General features: G+C 47.4%; 2 long non-coding RNA genes across 2 annotated transcripts in view; one reads left to right on the top strand and one right to left on the bottom strand.

The window, feature by feature from the left end:
* LOC115488208 overlaps positions 1 to 11,889 on the top strand; it is a 112,561-nt gene extending 100,672 nt beyond the window's left edge. The window contains exon 3 of the long non-coding RNA XR_003950718.1: positions 11,810 to 11,889. This is a non-coding gene — a long non-coding RNA (uncharacterized LOC115488208). The remainder of the gene's footprint in view (positions 1 to 11,809) is intronic.
* On the bottom strand, positions 9,771 to 15,520 carry Gm40955. The gene is made up of 3 exons (XR_873430.2): positions 14,857 to 15,520; positions 13,095 to 13,196; positions 9,771 to 10,062 (listed from the first exon to the last, which is right to left on the bottom strand). It is a non-coding gene; the product is annotated as a predicted gene, 40955 (long non-coding RNA).
* Between the last annotated feature and the right edge of the window lie 959 nt (positions 15,521 to 16,479).

Genomic DNA, 16,479 nt, shown 5'->3' with positions numbered 1-16,479 from the left:
CACTTTCTGCTCTTTGAAATGTCTGGTCACTTATTCATCATCTCTTCCTTTCACTGAATCCCATCTCCACGGGAACCGAGTCTGCCGTGTTACCCCTGGACCTGTTCTTTCAGTCTGCTTTATGTTGCTATGGTACCTGAGACTGGGGAATTCATAAACGTGTAGAAATTGATTTTCTGAATTCTGAAGGCTGGCGAGTCTGAGATGGGTGAGCTAATACATGTGGGGACAAACACAATGTCCCCATAACTAAGAGTGTGATTTATCCCACGAGCCCTTTCCTACGCAGCACGAATCCATCCACGACACTGTCTGCAAGGTACCACTTCCCAGTACTGCTGCATTGGAGTTTCAGGGGACACCTGTAGCTAGCAGCTGCTGCAGTGCTTGGTCAGGTAGGATGAGCCCTGCCCTTGGCACCTTCCTGTTAGGCTGTCACCATCAGGGCAAATGCACACCACCTCAGAAAGTCCAGCACGGGACATTCCAGCCCCGAGAGACAGAATTTTCACCTTTATCCATTTCACACTTGACATGTTTTTATAACAAGTATTTTATATTTTATTCATGTATATGTGGTTGTGTGGGCCACATAAGTAATGGGTGCTGGCGGAGGCTAGAAGTGGGCATCAGAGCCTCTGGAGTTGCATACAGTCATGAGATGTTCCATGTGGATACTGGGAACTGAACTCAGGTCCTCTGGAAAAGCCACAAATGCTTCTAATGACTGAGCCAGCTCTACAGACTTTACTGTTGCCATTGTTGAATTGACTCAACTGATACTCATTGTTGAGAAGGAAACAGGGAAATGTAATTCTTTGTTTGTTTGTTTGGTTGGTTTTTGTGGGTTTTTTGTTTGTTTTTTGTTTTGTTTTGTTTTTTCGAGACAGGGTTTCTCTGTGTAGCTCTGGCTGTCTTGGAACTCACTCTGTAGACCAGGCTGGCCTTGAACTCAGAAATCTGCCTGCCTCTGCCTCCCAAATGCTGGAATTAAAGGCGTGCGCCACCACCGCTCGGTTTAGGGAAATGTAATTCTTTAACCGGTAAATTATATCTCACTTAAATTTTGAAATGGGCATTTGAGGGCAGAACTCTCAGCCTTATTAATTCACAGATGAGGAAGCAGACTCAGGAACCAATATAGTGACTGTTCATTTAGATTGCATAAAGATAGCTCAGTGATACTGGTTCAAATCCAAGTCATTGAATTCAATGAATGCGCTTTGAAGATCATGCCACATGCAATTTGTGACATTTAGGAAAGGATTAAATATCACCATGGGGGGCCATGACTTGTGTTCTAGGCAGGTCTCACCTCTCACTGACTTCTGACATTAGGTAACCCAGGAGAAGCTAAGTTTCCTTATGTGCCTAGCAAGAGTAACATAGAATGTATTTCTTTGGATTATTTATGGAGAAGGACAAATGGTAACATGCCTGTGAAGTGCTCACGTAGGAAGAGATCGGCAACATTCACTTTGCTATTTCAAGATGTCGGAGGAGAGTCACAGCATGGTAAGATGCTCAGAGCTAATCAGTGTATTGCTTTATATGGTTGTATGTAAATGTGTTCAAAGAAGGACTTTGGACAGCGATTTTCTTCTGGGAAGGAGCAAGCAAAGTGCAGCTAAGGATCTGAGTACCAATCTCAGCTGTCAAGTACCTAGAACCATCTAGAACCCGCGGTGCTGGGCACTCCCAAGAGGGATTTCCTTAATCGGATGATTTGAATCAGGAAGACCCACCCTAAGTCTGGGCCACACCTTCTGGTGGCAATCCAGATAGAAGGGTATGGAAGAGAGGAACTATGCTTCCTGCCTGCTTGCCTTTACTCTGTAGCTCACCTATCCTGTGACTGCAGCCAGTATTAAATCCAACCTCTTCAGGATCCCCAATGTAGACTGAAGGCCAGCATCGCTCTAGGAATTCCTTTTGACTCCAGCACTAGGCTGTGCCTGCTGATATTATTCGGTTTCAAGGACCGAACAACTACCAGATTTTGGTATTTCCAACATGATATAGCCATTGTTAGGCTACCTGGACCACATTGCATAAGAAGGTCTAGTAAATGGCCCATGTATGTGTATACACACACATATAAAATCATACATATATATAATATATGTAATATATATAACATACATTCATTTTATCAGTTTTGTTCCTTTAAGAGATGTCTAGTTCGTTGTATAGAGGAAAACAACAGGCCCAGGGGGAAGGGGCTTGGTCAAGGACAGAGCTTGACTTCAAGCCTCAACACATCTGACTCTCAAGCTTTAGAAAAATGTGCTGTTGTCAAGGTGCTTGGTCCCCTCCCCTGGGCTCTGACATTACAGCTAATCCCCTCTCCATTGTGTCTGCTGCAAGGGGAGAGAGAAATCCACAGATAATCTCTAACCCTCATTTGAGCCAATAATCACACCCATTTATCTCCCCATAAAGCTGCTTAGTGCAAGGTGGACAAGAGGCCCAGCCGGCAGGGCCTGCAGCTTCTCCCAGCTCTGGCTGCCTGCAAGCAGGGTATCTCTAATGACTCTTGGGAGGCTGACCCCACAGTGAGAACAGCAGCCAGACACCCTGACTCATTGCCTAGGATGGTGTCGCCAGAGCTGGGAACTCATTACCATTACTCATTCCTCATTACCCTCTGGGGAGCAGAGACAGGTGATCCTGAGATGTGGAGCTCTCTGAGCCTCAGTTTCCCCATCTGTAAAATAGAAACAAGTGTCTGTATGGTGCTGAGCCCTTGGAACCCTTAGTGAGATGCTGTGTACAGAGGTGTATTCCTGTGCTGTTTCTGTCTCTCTGTCAGCTGTTCACAGCAGCCAGTGGGAAGTTTAGACACTGACCTTATCTCAAACCAAAACCAAAACCAAAACCAAAACCAAGACCAAATCAAATCAAAGTGAACAGGAGGAGGCGACTGGCTGACCACACTCACTATTTCAGTAATATGTACATGTGCGTTGTGTGTTTTTCCTTTAAGGGTTTCACTGGTGGGAAGGCTAGGTCCAGGCTTGGCTTGAACTCATGGCAATCCTCATGCCTCAGCTTCCTGGGGGCTTGGATTACAAGCATGAACTAGCAATTCAGTGTTCAACAAATGTTCATTTGATCCCTACTGTGTGCCAGTTCCTACTATGTACCATGTATAATTCCAGATACTTAAAAATTGATCATCAAACAAAATAGGTCAATGGGCTCCATGTTCATGGTGTTCACTATCCCCTGGGATGGAGGGGAGACGAGAAACACGTAGCTGTGTGAGGTGTTTCTTGTAAGAACTGTTATGAGAAAACAGGAATTGAGGTGGTCCAGCTGAACTGAGGGTGTGCGCTTGCTTGCTGAAGGGTCAGCGAAGACCTCACGTACAGGATGATTTTTGTATAAAAACTTCAGGGAGTGAGTCAGGCTGGCAAAGGGCAGAGACTGCAGAAGGCACCGTATCTGAGAGACTGTGAAGAGGCAGTTGGCTGGAGTGGTGTGAAGCAGGAGAAGGTGACTGAGCAGAGGCCAGAGGACTCGTCATGAGAGACTTCGATGGCACAGTGAGGACATGGAGGTCTGACAGGTGTAAAACAAACAGTGGGTGATGAAAGGCGAGAAGAGAGGAAGGAGGAGAGGGCTAGCTAGTTGGAGCTAGTTTGTGTAGACCCAGAGTATCTGTCTAATGGGTCATGAAGGTGCTGTCAAGACCTAATGGTGTACCAGACTGCAGATAGACTGTGGGAGTCTAGCTTGAACTTGGGGTCCTCCAAACAGATCAAGAGGTACTGTCTTAAAAGAACAAGGTGGCCAATGTCCAAGGAATGATACTCACAGTTGTCTTCTGGCTGCCTCAGTTGTGCACTCACATGTGTATCTGTACTGCACACAAATGTGCTTTTGCACAAATACATAGACACACACATACACACACAAAGACACACACACAAAGACATTGGCATAGACACACACAGGCACACACACACACACACACACACACACACATATATATATAGAAACACACACACATAGACATAGACACACACATAGGCACAGATACACACATACACACACACAAAGACAGAGACACAAACAGGCACAGATACACACATACATACAGGCACAGGTACACACACACACACATACATATAAACACAAAGACACACACACATAGACACAGACACACACAGACACTGGCATAGACACACGCAGGCACAGACACACACATACATACACAAAGACACACACACACATAGACACAGACACACATAGACACTGGCATAGACACACACACACACACACACACACACACACACACTGTGAAAGCTTAAGTCTACAAATATCTTAGACACTAGATGTTTATTGTGTCTTTAAACATTAGCTTTGTAAAAACTGGAAGTAGCTAGAGGTGTCCTTCAGTGGGTGAATAGACAAACAAACGTGGGGCAGAAGATAATGGAGCATTTTTAGTGTTCTAAAGGGAAGCACTATCAAGACTTGAATAGACACAGAGAGGATTGAAATGCTTGTGACTGAGCAGAGGAGGTGGGCTATCACAAAGGCTACTTCATGCATCACTCCAACTCTATAGCGCTCTAGGGGAGTCAAAAGTACGGAGCCAAGATAGCTGGGTGGTTTTGTGAAACTTTCCAAACAGCACCTCAGTGACAGGTATATGTTACTGTCTGTTCCCAGGCCCAACCTAGACTGCCTGACTCAGTGGGAACTCAAAGCAAACTATAGACTTTATATGGTTATTATGTGTCAACGCCGTCTGTCAGATGTAACTAACGTGTTACTCCTGCCGGTGGCTGTGCACACACTGTGGGGGAGGAGAGGTAAAGAAAACCCAGATTCCTCCTGCTGAGGTCTGTGTGAACATAAAACTGCTCTATTAGGAAAGGCTATTTGGGAAAAGCTGGCAGACACTCACCAGTAAACCATCTCTGGGACCGTTAACATGTCTTCCCTCCAGGAAGTAAGTGGGACCTGTGGGCTAGAGTTTAGCTTTGAAATGTCCAGTTTCTCTTCTTGCATTTCTCACATGGGTGGATCTTCAGCAGGTGGACTCAATGAGTTTAGGCTAACCAGTATGCCACATCCTCTGGACCACAAAGGTTGTATGTACTAGCTAGTTTTGTGAGTCAACTTGACACAAGCTGGAGTTATCACAGACAAAGGAGCCTCCCTTGAGGAAATGCCTCCATGAGATCCAGCTGTAAGGCATTTTCCCAATTAGTGATCAAGAAGGGAGGGCCCAGCCCATTGTGGGTGCTGCCATCCCTGGGCCAGTGGTGGTCCTGGGTTCTATAAGAAAGCAGGCTGAGCAAGCCAGGGGAATCAAGCCAGTAAGCAGCATCCCTCCACGGCCTCTGCATCAGCTCCCGCCTCCAGGTTCCTGCCCTGTTTGAGTTCCTGTCCTGATTTCCTTTGGTGATGAACAGCAATGAGGAAGTGTAAGCAAAATAAACCCTTCCCTCCCCAACTTGCTTCTTGGTCATGATGTTTTGTGCAGGAATAGAAACCCTGACCAAGACATTGCATGAAGATCAGTTAGTGGTACAAGGTCCAAGCTATTCAACTAGAACCAAACAGCTTCAGTGATGGACTTCGCTTTGAGCTGTTGGGGGTAAGAATGTGTAATCTTTGGAGGTACTGAAAAATTTCTACTGGTCAAGCAAAGGGCCAGCTCTGTGACGAGGCCTAGAGATGAGCACACTGTCACAGAAGGAAGAGACTTACCCAAAGGGAAGGGAACAGAGTTCTCCCACACATCACCTGATGTCTGGATCAAGCCTCACCTGAAGCTAGGTCTGCTTCCATCCTTTTCTGTCTTACCAGACAATACATTCCTTTTATTGCTCAAACCAATTTAAATTGAGTTTCCTAATATTTTCAACCCAGAGAGTTCTAGCTGATATATAGTGGATTACAAGCTTCCACAACTTGATGGGGGAGGGACAAGTTTAGATTTTTGAGTTTCCCGTGTGACTTCCTGCCCATTCCAAAGATTTTCACGAGTACAGCATTGATACTTGCTGGAGACCAAAGCCCACAAATGTCTGCGTCGTTCTCTGGTATTTGGGACTGGGTTTGGGTTCCTCTAAGAAGGAGCCTGGCACATATGGAATGAAGCATGCATATGCAATGAAAGTTCACACCCAAGCATCTGTCTGGAATACTCACGCAAAATCAAGAATCCAGACTTGGATGCTTTCAGAGATGCATATGGGAGCACCCACAAGGAGGGCAGAGGCATGCCAAGGTCAGCACAGGGCACTGGGATGAACCAAGGAGACGGGATGGCTGCAAGAGTGTGGTGGGGCAGGACATGATGAGACTTTGGGCTGTTGGAGGATCTTTGTAAGTGGGTGCAAGGAAGGAACATGCATTTATGATGTGTAGGCAAGCTGGGGGTGAAGATGGTCCTGAGAGGTTGGGGCATGGATAATCCTCTTCTCTTGATGCTAAGGAGAAAGAGGAATAATAGACAGAGCCCTGGAGTCAAAAGAGGCAGCAGTATGGTTCAAGTACACAGCCATTGTTGGTTTCTTTATGTGTATGTCCGTTATGCTGGTCCTCCGGATGGGGATGTCCAGGCAATGTTCAAACATTTGAGTATGTCTGTAAATGAGTTTCTGGAAGAGTTTATTCGCCTTGGAATTGTGAGGCCTGTAATGTCCATGGCCCTCCCAGTGTGGGTAGGTAACACAGAGTTCACTGAGGGCCCAAGCAGAACAAGGGGGTGGGAGAAGGGTGCATTCACTGTGCTGGCCAAGTCCTGATGTTTCCTCTCCAGCCAGGACCTTTGGTTCCCAGTCTTTTAGATGCAGACTGGATCTTATCTGTCAGCTCTCAGGCTCATGCTTTCAAATCTCACCATTGGTTTTCCTAGGTTTCCAGCTTGCAGACAGCAGCTGACTGTGGGGTTTCTCAGCCTCCAGAATGGTGTGAGCCAATTCCTTATAATAAATCTTTTCGTACATCGATGGATATATATACATATATATGCATATGTATGCATACATATGTATGTGTATATATATATGTATGTATACACACACATATATATGCATTGCTGAGAAACAGGGCCTGTATATATGTATACACACTTTCATGCATTCATATATACATGTACACACATACATATACACAGACACATACATATACACACATACACATATAGATATATACAAACATACAGATAGAGTTTTTCTGCAGAAGCTTAGTAGAATTTTCTATAAATAACCAGGGACTAGGAGAAAATTCTACTCAATGTGAATTATTCAAATAGGAGTAAAAGTTTGACATGCAGGCAAGTTAGAAGATTTAACTTAGACTGTCAAGAGTTTGAAATGAGATAAAATTAAATGTCTTACATTTAGCAAAAACACAGAACACAGATTAAAAAGTGAAATAATGTCTGATTTTAAGGATAAATAAGAATTGTTGGGAGAGGGATGTAGGGATAATCTCTGTGCACCATGTAAAAGCATCTCCTGCCAATAAATACCTGATGGCCAATAAGCTGAGGCAGGATTAGAAGAAGGTGGGACAGCTGGCAGAGAGAGGAACTCTGGGAAAGAATCAGTGCAGAGGATTCTACCGAGACACCATCCCACGGCAGACATAGAATAGTGTAAACAGGTTGGTTCAGTTACGAGCCAGTTGGGCTGGCTAGCAGGCCTAGACACTTATCCATAAATAAATAAGCCTCATGAATTTATTTGGAAACTGGGGTGGACATAAAAAGGCCAACCATTTACAAGGGGGTTCCGGGGAGATGGCTCTCTGGTTAAGAACCTGCTGTTCTTACAGAGGACTGGGGCTCCATTCCCTTGGTGGCTCACAACTGCCTGAAATTCCAGTTCCCAGAGCTTCAATGTCCTCTTCTTGTCTTCATTGACACCAGACATATCTATGGTATACGTACATACAAGCAGGGAAAACACTCACATACACGAACTAGAGAGAAACCGTTCTAAAAGAGAATTCTTTTGAAGATGTAATTTCTTTTCCAATAAATTTGTTGGATAACCTCGTAATATCCCCTCCATCTCGTCTCAGTTGATGTTTGAAGTATGCTTAGCCAGAAGACTGTTTTTCCACACAAAGTATTCCTGGATTCGAACATTTTCCCCCAGTGGAATCGATCTCCTTAGTCCTCTGAGATCAGAGCGGCTCCTGTTGCAGCCGTTTTCCAGCCACAGGCCCGTGCATCAGGTAGCTTCAGTCCAAGTCTCCCCAAAGAGTCTGTGCCTTGAGAAAACCATCACCCCCTTCACTCACAAACCTGTTCTGGGTGGAGCTGGCAGAAAAGCTGGTCTCTGCTGCATAGGATGAGGCTTGACCGGAAGACCCACGAGGCCCCTCACTCGCGTGGTGGGCAGGCTGCTGCTCACAATTAGTGGAGTTTGTTTGGGGCTGAGAACTGAGGGTGCCTCCACTCTGCCTTTCTGGGCTTCTCTGTGGGCAGCTCTCCACAGCGTCTTCTTTCTCTGGTCTGCATCCCATGAGTGTCTTCAGAGGACCAGGTGGGAGCTACAGACCGTGTATAATTTAACCTGAAAAGCCCACACTAACTCTCGCTGAGCGGGCTGACTAATCGCTACATTTGAACTAAAAGAGAGATGTTGCAGTTTGCTGTGATAAACATCAAGACCAAAAGCCACCTGGGAAGGGAAGGATGCATTTTAGTTAACAGCTTATAAGGTTCATCACGCAGAGAAGTCAAGGCAGGAACCGGAAGGCACGAACTGAATGAACCACAGCAGCAAGCTGCTCACTGACTTATTCTCTCAGCACCCTTTTATACAACCCAGGCGCTCCTGCCCAGGGGTGCCATTGCCCACAGTGGGCTGGGCCATAACGCATCAGCCATTAATCAAGAAAATGCCCGTAGACTTGCCTACGGTAGACCTGCCTACGGGACCACCTGAGGGAGGCAGATTCTCAACTGAGGTTCCCTCTCACCAGATGTCTCTAGTTTGTGTGAGGTTGATAAAAAAACTAAGCAGTTCAGATGATGATCACAATTATCCTGACATGGAGGGAATGTTCTAGTTTCAGGACCATCTTCTAAAAGCATTTACAGTCTAACTTCTGAGCTGAGGGACCCATGGGGTCACTCTTTGCAATACTTCCCCAGATCTCACCTCTCTGTCACCTGTGGAGTAGGCTCGTGATTTAGGATCTTGGCTTCTAACAAGGATCAGTAGGTGCAGTGCTGTGGGCACAGCTCTGTGAGTGCTATTCCCTTGGGTCTGAAGACCAGTGTCCTGAACACTTCCGAGATCCAGGGTAACTGCCAGGTAAGCTCACTTCTGGGTGAGCTCCTGAAAGCTCACAGTTTGTAGTGAACAATAGAGCCTTTGAAACAGGAGCTATGATCCTGACAACAGAAGAGCTGTCTCGAGTTTGGGCATTGATTGTAGTCTGTGTTTGGAAGGGTTGGTATGTGTGTTTCTTTATGTGCATCTAACCAGCCAGACCTCAAGAAAAAAATTATTTTCCAGGTCAGCATTCCTGATAGCCATGTTTTTTCTCTTTATTTATAATTTATTTGCAATACATCCCAACTGGTGACCCCAGTTTCCCTTCCTTCCACCCCTTCCAGTTTATCCCCTCTTCTCTTCCCCCCCCCCCAAGATCCATTGCTCCTCTGTTTCCCTTCAGAAAAGAGCAGGCCTCCCAGTGACATCAACTTACTGACTATGGCCTAACAAGACACAATAAGACTAGGTACAAGTCCTCATGTTAAGGCTGGATGAGGCAACCCCGTGGGGAAAAGGGGGTCCTAAGAGCAGGCGAAAGAGTCCGAGACAGCCCCCAGTCCTGCTGTTAGCAGTCCCACAGAACTCCTAAGTTATACAACCATAACAAATATACAGAGGACCTAGTGCAGGCCGACACAGGTTCTGTGATTGCTGCTTCAGTCTTTGTGAGCCCTTGTGAGCCTGTGTTCTCCTGGCATCTTCGACCCCTCTGGCTCCCACAGTCCTTCCTCCTCCTCCTCAACGGGGTTCTCTAGCTCTGCCTAATGTTTCTCCAGCCAAGTTTCTATTCTTCCCGCCATCTCTGTGCAAGAATAAGAAAAGTATATTAGGATACAGGAATCCTGCTAATGGGGCCAACGGATGGACATCATTTGCTATGATTACTTTAAACTTCTTATTTGGAAATAATTTCAGGCTCACAGGGGGAAAAAAAAAGACCAGTGCGAACTCTTATGCATTCCTCATCTAAGAGGTAGAGGCTTAACAGATTACTTTCTAACTCCAAACTGGATCTTAAGTAGTGGCCGGGGTGGGGGTGAGGGAGACAGGGTGCTCCAGAGGACACAGGCAAGCCTCAGGCCTGCCTCTAGGCACACTTAAAAATGACTGATAATGGACATCTTTCGCCTGCATGTCAGGGGCTTCTGTTAATGGTAACAGGATCCCATATTTCCCTTGGGAAATCATCTCTCTCTCTCCCTCTCCCTCTCCCTCTCCCTCTCCCTCTCCCTCTCCCTCTCCCTCTCCCTCTCCCTCTCCCTCTCCCTCTCCCTCTCCCTCTCCCTCTCCCTCTCTCTCTCTCTCTCTCCAGGCAGCTTGCTTGGGACTGGCCACACCATGGTTCTCTTGAACACATCACGATGGGACCTAAATGGGTTTAGCCAGCATGAATTTTGTAAGAATGATGCCAGGAATTCTGGTGACATGATTTGTCCCTGTCTGATGGACAATTGGAAGCAGGCACTCCTAGAATCTACTTGAAATTGCTTTAGGAATCCTAGGGATGCACCCTGAGATGGAGTCAGACTCTGGAGAAGACAGGGTTCCACGAGAGGTGCTGCTGGTTCAGGAAGCCTAGGCCACTTTTGGGTTTCTTATGTCCATCAGTTGACAGAAGCCAGTTCGTCTTTCAGAAGCTGGTTGGAGCAACAATCTTTCTAATATACTTATTCCATGATGGTGGTTGTTAGGGGTCAAGGATAAAGTCCACTGATGGAGAAGGTCCCAGAGCTGGGGCCAGAAGTATGGTACCATGTGTGGTGAGCCTTAGAGAACATGGATGGTGTTCTTGAAATTTCCTGCATCTGTCCCAAACTGGCATGACACTGGGCCTGTAAAGAGCAGAGGTCAAGAGGCCCCAAGGGAGAGATGAACAAAGTCAACCGTGCAGGGGTATGTGGCGGTCTGAATGGGAATGTCCCATATCGGCTCCCGTACTTGAATACTTGGTACTGTCAGAAGAGGTGTGGTGTTGGTGGGGGGAATGCTTCAGGGGAGATGGGCTTTGAGATGAAAGGCCTGGCAAGCTACTTCAAGTTCATTCTCTCTTTGAGCTCATGGTTGAGGATGGGAACTCTCAGCTTCTTGCTCTGTTGCCATGCCCCTGCCCAACCGTGATGACTGGAGGCCCCTCTGAAAGCACAAGCTAAAAATTAACCCTCTCTTCCCTAAGTTAGCTTCGGTCAGGGTGTTTTATCACAGTCCTGGAAGAGTGACTGATACAGGCCTGATGCTGGAGAGAGCAGAGACCATGCTATACTAGGTCACAAGACACAAGATGCAACAAACACAAGAGCACTGACGTTAAGGCTGGACAATTTTAGGTGACAGGCAAGCAGGAGAGTGAGTGTAGGGGCTTAGAGACATCCACTTGAGTGTCAAAAGACTTCTATGAAGAGAGTGGTATCTAGAAGGAGCACCAAGTCACAGAAGACAGTGTAAAGTGTGCTGATGCTGCTGCGGATGCTGCTGCTGCTGCAGAAGACTGCAGCATTTGCTGAAATGGCCTGTGCACACGTTTATTAGCATCTCTTATTTTGGCCTTCCAGGGTCCACTACTCCGTGCCACACTTCTTTCTCCACTCTTACCCGGATAGAGTCGAGTCGGTCTGGAATCCAGGACTCCCAGGTAGGGACATGTCACCCAGGGTTGGCCGACGGAAATGTGGCATTTCCCCAGGTGCAGTGGTTGTTTGAGGGAGTGAATGGGAAACTGGAAGTGGTCTAATCAGAGGTGATTCAGGCCAGCCTTAAGAAAGAAGCGCTCTCTCTCTCGGCTGGTGGAAAGGGAATGTAGAGTCGCTGGTGACCAGCTTGTCGCTTAGAAGGGAAACATAGCCAGTGTAAAGGACATTAGAACAGAAGGGGGAGGTGAGGTGATGTATGCTGCCATTCATGTGCCTGTGTTCTGTGTCTAAGGTTAGACTCCGGTTTAACTTTTCATCAACACTTTAACATTAGTCACCGTCCTCATTCAGTTTTATTGGTGGCTCTCATCCCAATCAGGAGACCTAGCAGCCATAGAATGTCCCTCCTGTGGACACTTCCTAACCCTGTTTCACAGATAAGGAAACTCAGGCTCACATTTTAAAATGGCCGCCTCAACTGGTATGGGGCCAAATTTGTTAAAATCTAGGCCTCTCTTCACTCCGGGCCCCAGCAGTTGCACGCCCCACATTCTGGGCACCTTCTCCATTCTTTACGGTCGTCAGATTTGCTCTCCCTCTCTCTGTCCTTGCTGTCTCAGCATTGGTCAGGTGCCAGATCGGGGGCAGCAGGTAGTGGACCAGCTGCTTCTTGGGTCAGGAGCCCAGCATGTTCTCAAGGACACAGATGGGTTGGCAGCCTTGGGCATGGGCAGGGAGCCTGCGGTGGGGGCGGACACTGGTTCCTGTGAAAAGACTCATTCAGGATTCGCCAATTCCCTGGGGCACTGGGCTCTCAGCCTCCGGAGTCCAGGCTTGGTGTAACTTCTCTTTGTGTCCTGGGACCCAGCGTGGAGCTCTTGAGAGCTAGTGCACAGCAGACAGGAACCCCGCTCCACTTTAGTGGTTATGGTCGTTGCTTGGATATGTGTGTGCGTGTTGTAGGAAGATGGAGGAACATGGATAAATATGGAGGTACTTCCTCCATTTCCAGAACTTAGCATAGCCAGGAGATCAGGGTAGAGACTTGTTAAACTGGGAAAACAAATATTTTCTCAAATCTCTTCAAATCATTAGACTTTCAAGATCTATGCCTTTGACATGGCATTAATAAAAGAATAGATGGCTCTTATAGATTACAGATAAAAAACATCTGTAACTACTAGTTGGCACCTTGTAGAATACTTACTCTGTGACAGGCAGTGGCTTTCTATCTGTGTGCTCATTGGATGCACATTTGGTCCAAGAAGAATAAACTGCTGCTCCGTCTCTCCCTTGTACATGAAGGAACCTAGGTACAGAAGAATTTGTGAACTCACACACCCCAAGCCATACAGAATGCATGCCAGCATAGTAAGACATTTCCAGGCAGATCAGACAGCCTCAAGGCCATGGCCTCTCCACTCTACCTCTTGACACTCATTATGAAGCAGGAGTGGTCAGAAATCCCAGAGAGGTAAAATACCCAATTAAAGGAGCAACGACGGTCCTGTTACTAAGGTATCTTCCCAGTGGGCATGGGAATCTTTGGGTCCATGGAATGTCTCTGCTAGATGCTTCAAAAGGGTATGGCCAGTACAGAAGCCCTCATCTCCTCCATCCCAAGGCTCCTATTTTCTCCTTCCCCATCTCAGTGGGTGTGGCCCTTCCCTATCTCAGTGGGTGTGGCCCATTGGACAAGACAGACGCTTGGCATTAGCAGAGGCCTTTCCTTCCCATTTCTCATACCTATTGGAGGGTCTTTGCCCTATTGTTTGCACCTCTGCGGCTGCATGGCTGTTTTACTGGAGAGTCCCCAATGATGGACCGTGTCTTATTCTAACATCCTGTCAGGGCTCCTTGATCAGGATGCTCCGAGTCCAAGTGAAGTCAGTCATCTTGTTCCTTTCAGACGTGTTAGTAATGTCTGGGTTGCTCTTAAAGGCCATGGTGATGCTTCCTCAACAGGGATGGGAGGAAAGAGGGAGGCATCAGGGTTGGAGGGGAGTGCAGTAAAGGAAGAGGACCAGGAAAGAAGGCAGGACTGGATCCTGGGAGGCTGCAGAGGCCTGAGGGAGGCAAAGCTGCTCAGTCAACTGGATGTCAATTGGGTAGGTCACTCGGCCCCTTGGTTGGGAATTTAACTGGTTGGGGACGCCTCAGGGAAGTGAGGACAGAAGCCAAGAGAGGCTGTTTCTACCCGATGCCACACGGCTAAAAGGAGGCTTTGAACCTGCGCAGTCTGACGCTGTAACCTGGCCTTCTCCACAGGTATTTGATTCCTGGTTTGTTCTGTTGGAAGGGTACATACTATGTTGAATGGACACCTTGGGAGTCCCCTCGTAGGGGCACCAGCTTGAGGCTGAGGGGCTGTCAGAGACTTTTTTCTGCTGTAACATAATATCCAGGTCTGGGGTGATGTAGAAAGGACAGAAATGGTTTCTTTTGCTTTCAGAAGCTGGGAAGTTGAAGATAAAGTGTTGGCAGGTTGGGTTGTTTGGTGAGACCGCTCTGCTTCCATCATGGTGCCTCAACAGACTGCTCCTGGGAGGGCGAAAACGCCTTGCCCTCATGTGGCAGAATGTGAAGAGGAAAACAAGAGATTCCCCCTTTGTAGACTTTTCCTGAGGACAGCTGTCCTGTTCTCAAGGAAAGAATCTGTCCCTTACTGGGTCACTTCTCATCCCATTGGCAAGGCCTGCACATTAGGAGGGATACAGTCTGTCCATCTGATAGAGCCCTTGTTTGAGGACAGATACATGGATGAGCCCCTTGCTTGTATTATTCCGACTCAACTGAAGGAGGCAGGGGAATCACATGGCACTTTCCATGGGAAGATATGACATATACATCTACTGACCCCAGATGGGGACTGATCACAGTCCAAAGTAATTGTAACACTCAAGACCAGCTTGGTTGACTAATGAATTTTCTATAGTTACTTTCAGGGGGTTGGGTGAGAGGTTACTTACTGGAGCAGACACAACTCGGGCCACTCAAAGGACAACTGAAAGCCCAGTCCAGTGTGGGGGATGAGCTCTGTGCATGACTTTCAGGTGGCTTAGCAAGCCAGAGTCTGCTCTAAGCAGGTAGGCTGGGCTGACACTCCTCAGCAGTCATCACTTGGGAAGGAGGTGCCTTGTGAATATGGTCGATTTCAGGAATTTCTGAGACTTGTAAGTTGTCTGCTTCTGGGGTCTTTACAAGCCTTTCTTTAGAACTTTCCGAGTCTTAGGGAGCTTCCCTCTATGACAGAATGAAGAGATTGATACGTGTTTGTGTATGTGTGTGTGTATACACGTGTGTATACTTGTTGACCCATCAAAAAATGTGCATCAGAGACATGTCTTTCCAAGCAGAGTCAGAGCTGAAGCCTGGCTTCACTTCCCATAAGACTTTGTTAGAGCCTGATCCTGCTTGAGCTCCCACCCACAACTGTATGTGAATGGCATTTTAACATGCAAAGAACAGAAGTTTGTAATATACCAGGCCTTCAGTTCATAATTTCATATGCATTCCATATACTCCCCAAGCAGTAAGTGGCCCAGTAAACTGTGGCTCAGAGAGGTTAATTACTTATCTTAGGTCACACAGCCAGAATTGACAGATGTGGGATGTGCCTCAGGGATGATGGTCCTGGTTAATAATGATAATGATGACCAGCCTGCTCTTGGGGTGGCTGGGATCTAGAAGATGGCAGGGCCCCTGGCAAAGGGTCATCTCCTGAGTGTGAAGTGATGAGGTGCTGTCCTTAGCTGTACTCCTCAGCTTCTGTCTTGAGCTGTCCCAGTTGGTGTTGTTGTTTTGTTTCCCTCTCTATTGTCGCTAATGTTTCAGCCTGCATTTCTGTCCCGAGGCGCTTTAATCACCAAGGGCCCTGTTCCAACGTGTTGTGCATAAATAATGAAGGAAATAAATGACGTCTTGTGCTTCCGCGGGGAAGCTGCCAGGCTGAGCTGGGCGGGCCCCAAACCTCGCACCTTGTAGTGGGACCCAGCTTTGCTTGCCCGGCATTGGGGGCGTGGCTTCTCGCCCGCCCCGTAAGCTTGCACGCTTTAGTTTTCTGGTAGCCAAACGGGAGGAAACTGGTCATTAGTCCTCACAGCCAAGGCCAAACCAGACAGTGCAGAAAGGTCTGGAAAGGTTGAGGTCGAAGGTGGGGAGTGGGGAGGGTCTCGGTAAGGTATGTGTTCTTCAGCGATCGATCGTTCATTGGCTCAGCTCTGTCTTGTGGCAGGGAAGCCCTAAGATACCAGCCACTTCTGAGGTTTAAGGAATGGTGTCCAGTGGAGTGAGATGGCCTTGCTCCCTGTCCAGCTGAGCAAGCCAAGGAGAGCCGTTGCCCGAGGCAGTTCCTCACAAGCTAGCAGCTTTCCTTTGAACAGAAATCTTCAGATTTACAAAGCTCCTGCAGGCTGGAGAGGTAAACAGGGTTCTCAGCCAGGCGTGGGTGGACTCCCTGATGCCCTGAGCCTCTCACACAGCCCAGACAGCCTCAGAAACCCGAATGGAGTGCAGGACACAGTGTGTGGGAGCCAGGCAGGAACTGAAAAGAACGGGATCCAGGAAGGGGCGGGGAGTGAGGGCTGTTGGGA

The sequence above is a fragment of the Mus musculus genome, chromosome 13 (assembly GCF_000001635.26).
Source record: "Mus musculus strain C57BL/6J chromosome 13, GRCm38.p6 C57BL/6J".
Lineage (NCBI taxonomy): Eukaryota > Metazoa > Chordata > Mammalia > Rodentia > Muridae > Mus > Mus musculus.
Note: the sequence above shows the minus strand (reverse complement) of the source record. Positions and strands in the feature narration are given on the sequence as shown.